The 13380-nt window shown below is 38.4% G+C and overlaps 1 pseudogene; it reads left to right on the top strand.

Moving 5' to 3' along the window:
- Positions 1-294: 294 nt before the first annotated feature.
- On the top strand, positions 295-1371 carry LOC125931246 (40S ribosomal protein S2-like; annotated as a pseudogene).
- Positions 1372-13380: the final 12009 nt, after the last annotated feature.

Raw genomic sequence — 13380 nt, forward strand, 5'->3', positions numbered from 1 at the left:
AGTCGCTCTTTGGGGTAAAGAGGAGCATCAGTTCCGTGTTAAGCATACTGAGTTTAGTGTGATGTTGGAAATAGTTACAGAAACAACAGGGCCATGTGAGGAAAAATATTGCATGACCTACTGCACCGAGTATTCTTATATTCTTAAGTAACTATAACCATCTTGCATGATCTTTTGTTGGTCTCAGTAATGTTTCTGTAGCTGGCAGTCCAGAGTGAATGATTGAGATGATAATGGAGAAGGCAAATAATTTAAATTTACAAAGAGTTCACTTCTTCTTTGAGAAAACACTAAATGGCGGATGATGCTGGTGCTGTGGGAAGGCCTGGGGGGGGGTGGTTGCAAGGGCCCTGGAATGGGGTGTTGGGGTGGCTTCTGAGGAGGCTCCAGCAGCAGCACCATCTGGGGCCAAGGCCATGGAGCTCGCAGAGGCAAGGCCAAGAACAAGGAGTGGATCCCCATCACCAAGCTGGGCTGCCTGGTCAAGGACATAAAGATCAAGTCTCTTTGAGGAAATCTGTCTCTTCTCCCTGCCCATCATTGACTTTCAACTGGGGGCATCCCGCAAGGATGGTGTTTTGAAGATTATACCTGTGTAAAAGCAGACCCATGCTAGCCAGTGGACCAGGTTCAAGGCATTTCTTGACATCAGAGATTACAATGGATGAATCGTTCTTGGGTGTTAAGTACTCCAAAGGAGGTAGCCACTACCATCTGTGGAGCCATCATCCTGGGCAAGCTTTCCATGGTCCCTGTGGGACAAGACTACTGGGGGAACACGATCAGCAGGCCCCGCACTGTTCCATGCAAGGTGACCAGCCACTGTGGCTCTTTGCTCATGGGTCTCATCGTGCCCCCAGAGGCACTGCCCAAGAAGCTACTGATGATGGCCAGTATTGACGCCTCCTACACGTCAGCTAGGGCCTGCACTGTCACCCTGGGTGACTTCACCAAGGCTTCTTTTGATGCCATTTCCAAGACCTACAGTTATCTCACCTCTTTTTTTTTTTAATATTTTTATTTTATTTTTGAGAGAGAGAGAGAGAACACAAGTGGCGCAGGGTCAGAGAGAGGGAGACACGGAATCAGAAGTAGGCTCCAGGCTCTGAGCTGTCAGCACAGAGCCTGATGCAGGGCTTGAATCCACTAACTGGGAGATCATGACCTGAGCCAGTGTCAGACGCCCAACCAACTGAGCCATCCAGGTGCCCCGACAGTTATTTTACCTCTTAACTCTGGAAAGAGAATGTGTTCACCAAGTCTTTTATTAGGAATTCACTGACCATCTTTGGAAAGACCCACACCAAAGTCTCCATGCAGGGAACCCAGGCTCCACGTATGGCCACATACAGTTTTATACAAGAAATATAAAGTGAATTAAAGCCTGTTAATAAAAAGTAAATTTACAAAAAAAATTTACAATTTCACTTCTTAAGTTTATTTATTTTGACAGAGAGAGAGAGAGAGAGGGAGGGAGGGAGGGAGGGAGGGAGGGAGGGAAAGAGCATGTAAGCACAAGCAGGGGAGGAGCTGAGAGAGAAGGAGAGAGTCCCAAGCAGGCTTCCTGCTGTCAGCACGGAACCTGATGTGGGGCTTTAACTCACAAGCTGCGAGATCGATGACCTGAGCTGAAATCAAGAATCAGTTGCTTAACTGACTGAGCCACCCAGGTGCCCCAAGAATACTTGCCTTTCTTAGTAAGACTAATTAACTTGAAACTAAAAGAAAAACGACATTAAAGTATACAGTTGTTGAGCAAGAAAGCCAAGGTCTTTTAAATATATAAAAAATGAGACTAGGGGGGATTTAAAAGCTCTGGGTATGGACATGATCACTAAAGAAGGGAGGGTGGAGTTAGTAGAGATGTGAGGATCTAGGCCTGGTGTAGACAAAAATTTAATAATGTAGCAGAGAGAGGAGGAATCCCAAAGGAGTTAAAAGAGCTGCTGGAGAAAAATCAATAGAGAATAGTGTTTTGAGGAGCAAAGGGAAGTACGTTTCTAGTGGGAAGTAAACAACACATCAAATAATCATGCTGGATCTGAATAAACAAAGTCTGAATGAGCCATCCTAAGTCCCCATAAGATGTGATGCAGCATGATTCAAGGGTATTTCTTCACGTGACCACAGTTGGAACAAATTTCAGAATTTAACCAGCACCCCTTCCCACAATCTTTCCACTTTGTCTGATCAGGGGCTCTGGCCTTGAGTGCTGCCTCATAAGCCCTTGATGGTTACCTGTGTAGGTCACTGAGGCAAACTGGAGACTTTTTGAAAATTTTTTTGATGTTTATTTTTGAGACAGAGACAGAGCACGAACAGGGGAGAGGCAGAGAGAGGGAGACACAGAATCCAAAGCAGACTCCTGGCTGTGAGCTGTCAACACAGAGCCCGACATGGAGCTTGAACCCACCAACCGTCAGATCATGGCCTGAGCCAAAGTCGGACGCTTAACCCACTGAGCCACCCACGTGCCCCCAAACTGGAAACTTTGAAAAAGTGTCATCTCATTGCTGCCTTGTTAGCCAGATGAGAATCTTGACTGATACTACCATGGATTTCAGTGTTTTCACTGAAGGTGGTGATGGTTGCTTTCTCTGAAGTTTCCTAATAGCCATAAAGGGACTTGGTGTGAACTAATAGCCTTGCCAGTGCAGTGTTGAGCAAAAGTGGAAAAAAAATCAGTCATTTGTCTTATAACACACTAATCAACCTGTACCTCTTTCCCTCCTAACAGTACTGATTTTCATATGTAGTGTCATGTACCTAAATTCCCCTGATAAGTTTGAAATGGAAGATGAATGTTTTACTGGGTTTCTTAAGGGCTATTTTATTTGGAGGTTGGCTGCTGACCATCAAATGGGAAAGAGAAATAACATTTGGTACAATGGCCCATTGCATGAAGTTAGGGACTTGGAAAGTTCCATTCACACTTTGTCCCAGGCAGTAATGCAATCATAGTGGATTTTTACCGTTTTAAGATGCTGCTCATCTTCAAAACTCATAATGCTAAGGTCTGAATAGCTTCATTTGACCTAGGAAGGGCTATTTTATTGCCTGAGAACATAGTCTGAGGACAGGTGGTCTTTGCAAGACCACGGGATTGGTGGAGTGGTGAGTTTGTGCACCATCCTGCCCTCCACAATTCACTAACCAGAGATCTCCTGCCACACTCAGTGTAGATTTGGATTCAGTCATTAAACTGAACCTCAAAGAACTACTTAGAACTCAGTAAAAGTGGAATTTCCTTTTACTTTCATGATTTTTTTAAACCTGCACGCTCTCTGGGCTTTCTCACATACTTGTATGGATGACTGTGAACAGAACATCTATTTTACTTAATTTCTCTTGCACTTTCAGATGTCAAATTTCCTTTCATCTTGTCTTCAGGATTTTCCATTTTCTTCTGATCTTATTTTTTATAATAAATCTCTGTCCTGTCAGGGTTCTAAGTGATATTAAGATGCTTCCTTCATAAATGGTAAGTATCCTAGTGAGATAAAATATTAGGGATTTCAGTGACTAGTAACCTGGATTATTTTTGCAAGGAAACTAATATATATCAGAACATTCTAATGTTAAATGATAGAATGGAGGTTATATTAAGAAATGATTTTTAGGTGCCGTTAACATCCTCAGCACTTTCAAGAATGAAAATACTTTTTGTGTTATATGTAACATTTTATATGTCCCTTTTTAACAATATCTTTACTTTAAAGTTACACTAAGTGAAATAAGTCAAAGACAAATAACATGATTTCGTTTATATTGGAAATCCAAAAAATAAAAAATAAATGAATAAAGAAGAGCAGAGTCAGATGCATGAATACAGAGAACGAACTGATGGTTGCCAAAGGGGAAAGGGAGTGGTGTATGGGCAAAATGGGTGAAGGGAGATAGGTGGTACAGGCTTCTAGTTACAGAACAAACAAATCACAGGATTAAGAGGTACAACATGAGGAATACAGTCAGTGGTATTATAACACTGTGTAGGGAGAGATGGTAGCAACACTTACGGTCGCACAGCATAAGGTATAAACTTGGGGAATCACTTTGTTGTACACAGAAAACTAATGTATCACGTGTCAACTATACTCAAAATTGAAATACAACAAAAAGTAAATGGGTAGAAAAATAAAAAAAAATTAAAAAAAAGAAGAAAGTAAGGAAGGGGCACCTGGGTGGCTCAGTTGGTTAAGCATGTGACTTTGGATTTTGGCTCACGTCATGATCTTGTGGCCTGTGAGTTGAAGCTTCGCATCAGGCTCTGTGCTGATGGTGTGTAACCTGCTTGGGATTCTGTCTCTGCCCCTCACCTGCTTGTGCGTGTGCACTCACTCTCTCTCTCTCTCTCTCGCTCTCTTTCTCTTGCTGGCTCTCAAAATAAATACATTAACTTGAAAAAAAACCTTATAGAAAAGCTAAAAGAAATTAAAATCTCATTCGCATAAATTTTCAAGCATGAAAATCATTAAAAATGTTGAATATGCCTTTTTATGTTAATGACATTAATTTTTAAATAAATGATGCATGTTAAAAATGAAACTACAAGAAATGAAGTCCCATCGAAAATACAAAGAAGAATTAAAATTTTCTTACTAGAATCAAACTATAATATCTTGATTTTCATTCTAAATATCTCCTTATTAATAGGTATAGAGAGAAGAATAGCTAGAATTTAAAAAATACTAAGGTAGGATTTTAGTGTGCATACAGATTTCAAATAAAATCATCAAACTTTATTTGAATTCAGTAAGAGGACAAAAGAAGTGAAGATAAGGTATTTGATAAGTTTACACCTCACAGATAATAATTTTTTTTGTGCCAGCTATAATGAGGTATAATTGACATAAAACATCATGTAAGTTTAAGAGGTACAACCTGTTGATTTGATCCACATGTATATTGAAAAGTTATTACCACCAAGGGGTTATCTAACACCTCCATCACGTCACATAATTACCATTTCTATTTTGTGGTGACAACACTTAAGATATAAGTGTTTATATCTTTATATCTTTATATCTTTGCTCTTTAGCAACTTGTAATTATATGATATTATTAACGGTAATTACCCTACTGTACATTACATCCCCAGAACTTACTCATCTTATAACTGGACATTTGTACCCTTGACAGCATTTGTCCGCATCTATTACCCCTAACTCTCACAATTCCCATTCTCTGTTTTTATGAATTTGTCTTTTTTAGATTCCACATGTGAGATCGTACAGTATTTGTCTTTCCCTGTCTTATTTCCCATAGTATAATGTTTTCAAGTCCCATCGATGTTACAAACCACAGCTAATAATTTTGACTATTTATAGTATTTCATGATGTTCCTTACTAACTTTAAAGGATACAGTTGGTTATCTCTCTGTTTTGTGGTCTTTCATCATTAGGCGATCAATATGCATTGACTCCCAAGTTAGGGAAGAGGAGGATGAGGTTCCTTATGTGGTGTATCACCCTCCTCTTGTAGATTTGGGTTAACTAAAAATCAATTTTTTGGGGGGGGGGGCACCTGGGTGGCTCAGTCTGTTAAGTGTCCGACTTTGGCTCAGGTCATGATCTCCCAGTTTGTGAACTCGAGCCCCGTGTCAGGCTCTGTGCTGACAGCTCGGAGCCTGGAGCCTGCTTTGGATTCTTTGTCTCTCTCTGCCCCTCCCCCACTCAAGCTCGCTGTCTCTCGCTCTCTCACTCACTCTCTCTCTCTTTAACATTAAAATTTTTTTAAACCAATTTTTTGATTACCCAAATTACTTTGAATAATTTGCACAAGCACATGTCTCTTTAACAACTTTATGAGGTACATGTTGATTTTCCACAATGTGAAATGAGGAAGGTAGACCCTCTGCTGCTCCCCAGTTCTTCTTCCTCTTGCACCTCTCACTTCCTATCCATTTTAATGTGACTTGTACATTCTGATTCTTTCAAGCTCTTAGTTGATTGTAATCAAAAATTTCACAACTAATGAAGTACATTTACAGAATCAAGGAGTGGCTTCCAAGTTCACTCTGGTTATGGCCATTGCAGTCAGGAGGGGAGGTGAAAGAATAGAGCAGAGTGACAGGTTCTTGGGTATGGTGTCCATGTCATCTGCCCATGTGTCATTGGGGAGAATTTAGAGGTGTGACCATTCATAACTGCAGGATGGGTCTGGATGAAGGATGACCTGGAACACCTGGTTTGTACCTCATTTTGCATGTGCATGTGTGTATATGTAGGATCAGTGCCAAGAGATGGAAGTATTTCTAAATGAGGAAAGTGTGAGCATGCCTCTTTTACTATAACTTCAAGAACAGAGGGGTTACAAAAGTTTTTAGTTTTGTTCATTTGAAAGATGAAAAGTGGTATCTCAGCATTTTAATTTGTATTCCTTCTATTTTGAGTAATGTTCAGCGTATTTTACGTGTTTGATATCCATTTGAATTTCTGTGAACTGCCCTTTCACACCTTTTGCCTACTTTTCTTAATAGGCTATTGGGTTTTTTTTTGCTTAATTGGTTTATCATTTTATGTGTGGGAAAGAAGTCTGTGAGGGTTATGGGGCATTTGTCAGTAGTGAACAAGAAATTAAGATACTTGTTCCATTAGATAAGAAAGGAGCCCATTTCAAGCACACAGCTTTTTGTTTTTTTTTTTTAAATGTTCCCTGGATCTGTTCCCTGAAGGCAGGGTCAGGGAGCCCTGGAGAGAAATAACAAAGGCTGAACACAGGAAAGTGGCCGTGGGGAGAGAGAAGGCAACAGAATCAAGAAATGATGAGTATACAAGCCTAGTGGCTAACAGGATGAGGATCCCTAGATATTTTTTTTTGATGTTTATTTTTGAGAGAAAGAGGGGGAGAGCAGAGAGAGAGGGAGACACAAAATCGGAAGCAGGCTCCAGGCTCTGAGCTGTCAGCCCAGAGCCCAACATGGGGCTCAAACTCACAAGCTGTGAGATCATTAGTTGAGCCAAAGTTGGACACTTAACTGACTGAGTCACCCAGGTGCCCCTTGATGATGGTCTTTGCTCAAAATAAGTCCTTGGCTTCTTATCACCTTTAGGGGAAAGAAAACTCCTTGGCATGACAGACAAGCCTCTTTGTTTTGTGCCTCTTGCCTACCTGATGAACTTAATTTTCTGTTACTGCTCTTCAGTATTCTCTTACTCCAACAGTACTCCAACCTCATGTCACTTATACTCTTCTTTTTGTCTAGAACGTATTCCTTATGTATCTCTAATAAATGTATATTTGAATCCTTAAAGTCTCAGCCCAAGTTTATATTCTTTCTGAGGAGTACCTTGATTCTTTTAGGCATTTCTAGATTTCTTTCCCCTCTCCTCCTACCACACATTGTAATTATACTGATTACCGTATTCTATTATAATGATTTATGACTCCATATCGCTACCACCCATAAGTCCCCTTAAACACAGGGTCTGCCTTTTTAGTTTTATCTTCTTATAGCTGAAATACAGCAAATGTCCTATAGCTCTTTCTTGAATAACAGTCCAACCCAAGTAAATTCCTCTCGTTCTCCTCAGCAGCTCCTCTTTTTTTTTCTCAGTGATAATAAGAGGTTTAGCCACGTTAAATTATTAGTATGTGGTAGAAGTTAGCATTTGATATTACAGAATGTTTGATTCCTCCTTTAGGGGACCAATTCTCTATTGGCTAACTATACTTCTATTAAGATCTCCCTGTAGATGAATTTAAGCTTCATTTCTGGGGTTCATGTGCCTTGCCTGACCAAATCTGTCTGGCAAATCAATATGAAAGCGTATGGAGTCAGGAGGCTAGTTCCCTCTCCTGTCTTCAGCCTTTTCCACATTATCTTATTAGCTCTGCCCCATTCTAGGAGTATGCCACCTTTCCTGAATCCTAGGAGGACTCTGGGTAGAGAAAAATGCCTTTTTAGCTAGCTATCTCCTCTGCCCTGGTCCTTATTTATGAATACACAGAGCTCTGGTGAGGTGGATGCAGACAGTAGATACTTCAAATACATAATTATTAACAAATGTTATGGGGGATATTTGCACCAAGCACATTACAACATAGTGCTTTCTCATCATTATATTTCAGTTTGTCTAGAGTGTGGGGTTATTACTTCAGTAGAAACATTTTCATTTTGGGAGACCCAATGTGGAGAGTTGCTTAACATGAGTAATAATACATAAATCTTACCTGGAGTAGGCACTGAGGTGTTTTATTGCTCTTCAACCAGGGTCATTGGAGAACATGCTTAGACATAGTAAGTATCACCTAACTCAGAAAGTACTTTGTTTCCTCACTGAGAGGCAGGAATTAAGCAGTGATGGCATAAATCGGCCATTCCTTCAAAAAAAAAAAAAAAGAAAAAAAAGAAAAAACTCAAAAGTCCTCTGTTCTCTTGAGAACTGAGAGCATATTGATGAGGTATGTGTGACACTATAAGAAGGACCATCAAAAGAACTGCTACCACTCTGGGCTATGGAAAAGTACAACTATACAAAATCTGTCAAGTAGAGCTGCTACATAGGAGGTATTAATATTCAGTAATTCCCTGTCCTTCGGTCAACTCCCAAAAGGAATTATATATAAATACATAAAGTTACAGTTAGGTATGCATACATGTGTGTGCATACATATGTGCGTGTGTGCGCGCACACACACACACACACACACACTTGAAGAGGGTACACAGTAAGTTGTAGAAAGCCTTGAAGGGAATTGGACTTAATTTAACTTGTTTTACTAGAGCCAGTCAAGAGTAGGGATTTCTAACAATCTTAATTTTTTTCCCAAATCTCAACATGCAGCTGTTATTTTGTGGTCCATATCAGGAAAATACCCCTTACTTCTTTGCCATACAATACCTACAAATTTAATAGGATCTATTTTGGAAACGGAAGTTCCAGATAATAATTACTTCAAAAATAGTGTGTTTTAGACTTGAATGAAAGTACATACACATGATCAGATTATAACCAAACTAGACGTTAATAAGCCTCCAGTATATATGATTCAAGAAGTAAGAGGAATTACCTCTAGTTTTGGAATCCCTATGGGAAAAAGACTCCATAAAGACAGCCGGCTTTATTCCTAGCAAATTCTTAAGCAGTATCAGCTGAAAGATACTGTTTTAATAGGTTAAACATAATTTCTACATTAATGTTTCACTGCACTTAATACCTTAAAGCATCATGTCACTGATTTAACCCAACAAATATTTATTGAACAAGTACAGTGTTTAATTATCTGGAAAGTGTGACCCCCTAAATGTTCTCTAAATCATTCATATTAGCTAAAATAGCAGTTCTGAACATTAGAATCTCCTAGGTAGCCTTTTAAGAATTCCAATTCTGGGGCTTCCCCGGGTGGCTCAGTCAGTTAAGCATCCCACTTGATTTCAGCTCTGGTCATGATATCGTGGTTTGTGAGATAGAGCCCCACATCTTGCTCCGTGATGAGCATGCAGGCTGCTTGGGATTCTCTTTCTCCCTCTTTCTCTGCCCCTCCCTGGCTCACACACCCTGTTGAATGAAATAACAATTACTCAAGGTACAATACAGGCATCGATAGTTTGAGGTCCTCAGGTGATGCCAGTGTGCATCTATGAGTTAAAAACAGTTATCTTTGATTTATAATCTGATGCCTCACTTTGGTATTCGACATTTATTGTGCATTGGTGTTGGAAACTCCAGTTTTCTTTAACATGTTGCTATATAGGGGATAAAAACTGTTTTTTTTTATCCCTAATTTTCTCTTTGAGATAAGGAGAATGAAAATCTGAGGAGAAAAAAAACCAACCTTAATCCTAAAGAGTACAGGCTGAGTCTGAAATGTGTTAGATTGAGTTTAACTGCTACCGGTTCTGGAAAAAAAATATGAAGAATGAAAATAGTGCTAGACACAGAATTGGAATTAGAGCCCATATTTTATACAGCGTGACATTATATTACACAAAAATAAACTAATAAATTTTTTTACTTCATACACTTACCAGTGTTAGAGGGGATGAATCAGAAGAACAACTGTGGAAGAAAAGAAGTGGAAATATAGCTAGACTTAATAGAATGGAAATGGGAAGCTTAAAAACCTCGGAAAGAAATGTTTACGCTCAAAGTGCACTGTTTCCGTCATCAATTTATGGCTGTGTGTTCCTACCTTGCGCTTAATGTAAGGAAGGGGTGTAAATTCATGTCATAGCAGTTAAGTTTTCGGGACATGCTAGAAAATGGAATGATCTAGAGGCACCTGCTACTCTGGTGGAGCACTGCTTTGTTTTTCATGCCAGTCCTCATCATTGAATCTAGTTTTGCTAGTGTCCTGTCTAAAAGCTTAAACCTTGGAATATCTAAGTACGTTTTACGGTCAATCCTCCAGAGAGTTCGTCTATATAAAAGGCATATATCTTCATGATGCACCGTTGGGGGAGGCTAATTTATTTCCCTTGTGTATATGAGTAATTTATTATTCAAGATAACTTATAAGAAGTAAGACTGGATTCCTTATTGTGTTCACTTGGCTTAAGCTCCTGGATGAAGAAAAATAAAGTGTATAAGTCAGAATCTGGGCTACACACCTTAGATTATTTTTCTTGGCTCTTTAGCATGTGAGCTATGTAATGTAATGCTTGGAACTGCCCTTGAATGTCAGTGTTTCAATCATTTTTATAATTAGTTTTACCTATTACTTTTCTTCACTTTATAAACTAGATATATGTGGAAAATATTTTGACTCATTATTTTAAGTAAGTTGAGTTACATTTAAAATGTGTTACTGTAAAAATCAAAGAAGTGTGACATAGGCAGCTAAGCCCTTGGTGATGCAGCCTTTTGCATATGCTTCTGACCCAAAACATCCCGCCTCGCTCTTTTCTCACTTTTAAGAAACAAATTTTCCTCTTTTTCTTATAGGATAAAGCCATTTTTTTTGGAAAAGCATCCTTTGATCCCCAGAGTGAGTTTATTTCCACTGTTTTATATGTTCCCTGCTTCTTTGCACTTCTTTTTTTTAGGTTCTTTAAATTCTGAAATTTTAATTCCAGTATAGTTAACATACACTGTTAAATTAGTATCGGGTGTACAATATAGTTGAATCACTGTTCACCAGTTCTCTACGTGTTTACTCAGTGCCCATCGTGATAAGTGTACTCTTAATTCCCTTTACTTATTTCATCCATCTCTGCATCCACCTCCCCTCTGGTGTGTTTTATTTTAAATACACGTTTTTAAATGTTTATTTTTGATAGAGCACGAGTGGGGGAAGGGGCAAAGAGAGAGGAGAGAGAGAGAATTCCAAGCAGGCTCCACAATGTCAGCACAGAGCCTGACACGGGCTTCATCTCACCCATCTCATGAACTGTGAGATCCTGACTTGGGCCAAAATCAAGAGGTGGGTGCTTAACCGTCTGAGCCACCCAGGTGTCCCTTCTTTATTTTAAACAATTACCCTCAATCAAAGTGGTTTTTTTTCCCCATTAAGAACATATTTTTTTACTTGAAGCATACTTCAGAGTACATAGTTAGAAAAAGATAAATATAAAACATTCTATCCAAGAAAAATAGAGTACACGTTTTCCTCAAGTACACACAAGAAGAATCCCCTGGTTAAATCTCATAAAAAGAGACATAACAAATAATGCATATTTAAGAAGATTGAAATCATACCAAGTATATTTTCTAACTACAGTGGTACAAAACTAAAGGTCAATAATAAAACAAAGTTGGAAAATCTGCAATGTAAATATTAAATATTTAGTATGTAAATAGTAAACAACATACTACTGCTCAAAAAATAGGCCAAATAAGAAATCAAATGGCAAATCAAAATATGTCTCAAAACCAAAGAAAAAACCCCACAATATTCCAAAACCTATGGGATGCAGCAAAAGCAGATGTTATGAATATGGGGCACCTGGGTGGCTCACTTGGTTAAGGATTCAACTCTTGATTTCAGCTCATGTCATGATCTCATGATTCGTGGGTTTGAGCCCTGTGTGGGGCTGTGCCCTGGCAGAGCAGAGCCTACTTGGGATCCTTTCTCTCCCTCTCTTTCTGCCCCTCCCCCTCTTACTCTGTCTCTCTCAAAAATCAACCAATAAATAAAAAACAGATGTTAAGTGAAATTTATGCTATAAATGCTTGTATTAAGAAAAAAACTTCAAATAAACATTATACTACAAGGAACTAGAAAAAGAGGAAGCTTAGCTGAAATTTAGTAGAGAAAGGAAATGACAAAGAAAAATGAGATATATATAAAATGGAGACCAGAGTAAACAATAGTATGATGTTGAAAGTCATGATCAGTTTTTCCAAAAGTATAAACAAAATTGGCAATGCTTTAACAACATTAAGAAAATAAAGAAGCCTCAAAAACCGAAGTGAGAAATGGAAGAAAAAACCAAAGCAGCATGTAACCACAGAAATGCATAATGTGATAACAGATTACGATAAAAAAATATATACTGACAAATCAGATAATTTAGTGAAAAAAGATAATTCCCCAAAACGCACAAGTTTCCAAGAGTGAATCATGAATCTTGAATCCAAGAAATAGGAAATTTTCTTAGTCCAATAATAAGAATGGACGAATCAATTTCTCCTGGCACAGAAAAGCCCAAGACTACATGGTTTTGTTAGTGAATTCTACCAAACATCTAAAAAGTAATGGCAATCTTTATCAAAATTTAGGCAGCACCCCTGCCTGATAGAGATTTTAAAGCAACAATCTCAAGGATACTCACTGGGCTTGAGAAAAGAATGGAAGACATCGGGGAGACCCTTACCACAGAGAAGAGTTAAAAAAGAATCAGAGGTGAAGAATGCAATAAATGAGACTGGAAACAGGCTTGATGCAATGAAGAGCAGGCTGGGAGAAGCAGAGGAAACGAATTAATGAGCTAAAAGATAAGATAATGGACAACAATGAAGCTGAACAAAAGAGAGAAGAATCATGCAATACTTTGTACTTCTTTGTAACAACTGTCACAAGTGAAAGTATTCATATAATTATTTAACATTTTCTCCCAGCTAGACTGAAAGTTTTATGAAGAAAGGGACTATGCTACACAAGACATTTATAAATGACGATATTAATGTTCTCTAACTGATTTCAATTTCCCCCAAAATGCCTGGTCCATGAAGATCAGGCCCATGTCATTCTTATTCACTGCTCTGTCTTGAGCCATTTGTTATAACATCTGGCTCGTGGTATTCATTTAGTAAATGTCTGTTGAATGAATGTATGAACATATGAATGACACATTAACTTTTACTATGGTGAAGGTTCATCTCTTTAGTTTTATCTATTGCAGATTTTCTAACTTTTACATAGTAGGTTTAATTTTTAATTTCTAGGTCTTGATTTTTTTTATTTTGATTTTTTTAATTTAAATTTTATTATTTTAA

This window comes from Panthera uncia, chromosome X, assembly GCF_023721935.1.
Source record: "Panthera uncia isolate 11264 chromosome X, Puncia_PCG_1.0, whole genome shotgun sequence".
In the NCBI taxonomy this organism is placed as follows: domain Eukaryota; kingdom Metazoa; phylum Chordata; class Mammalia; order Carnivora; family Felidae; genus Panthera; species Panthera uncia.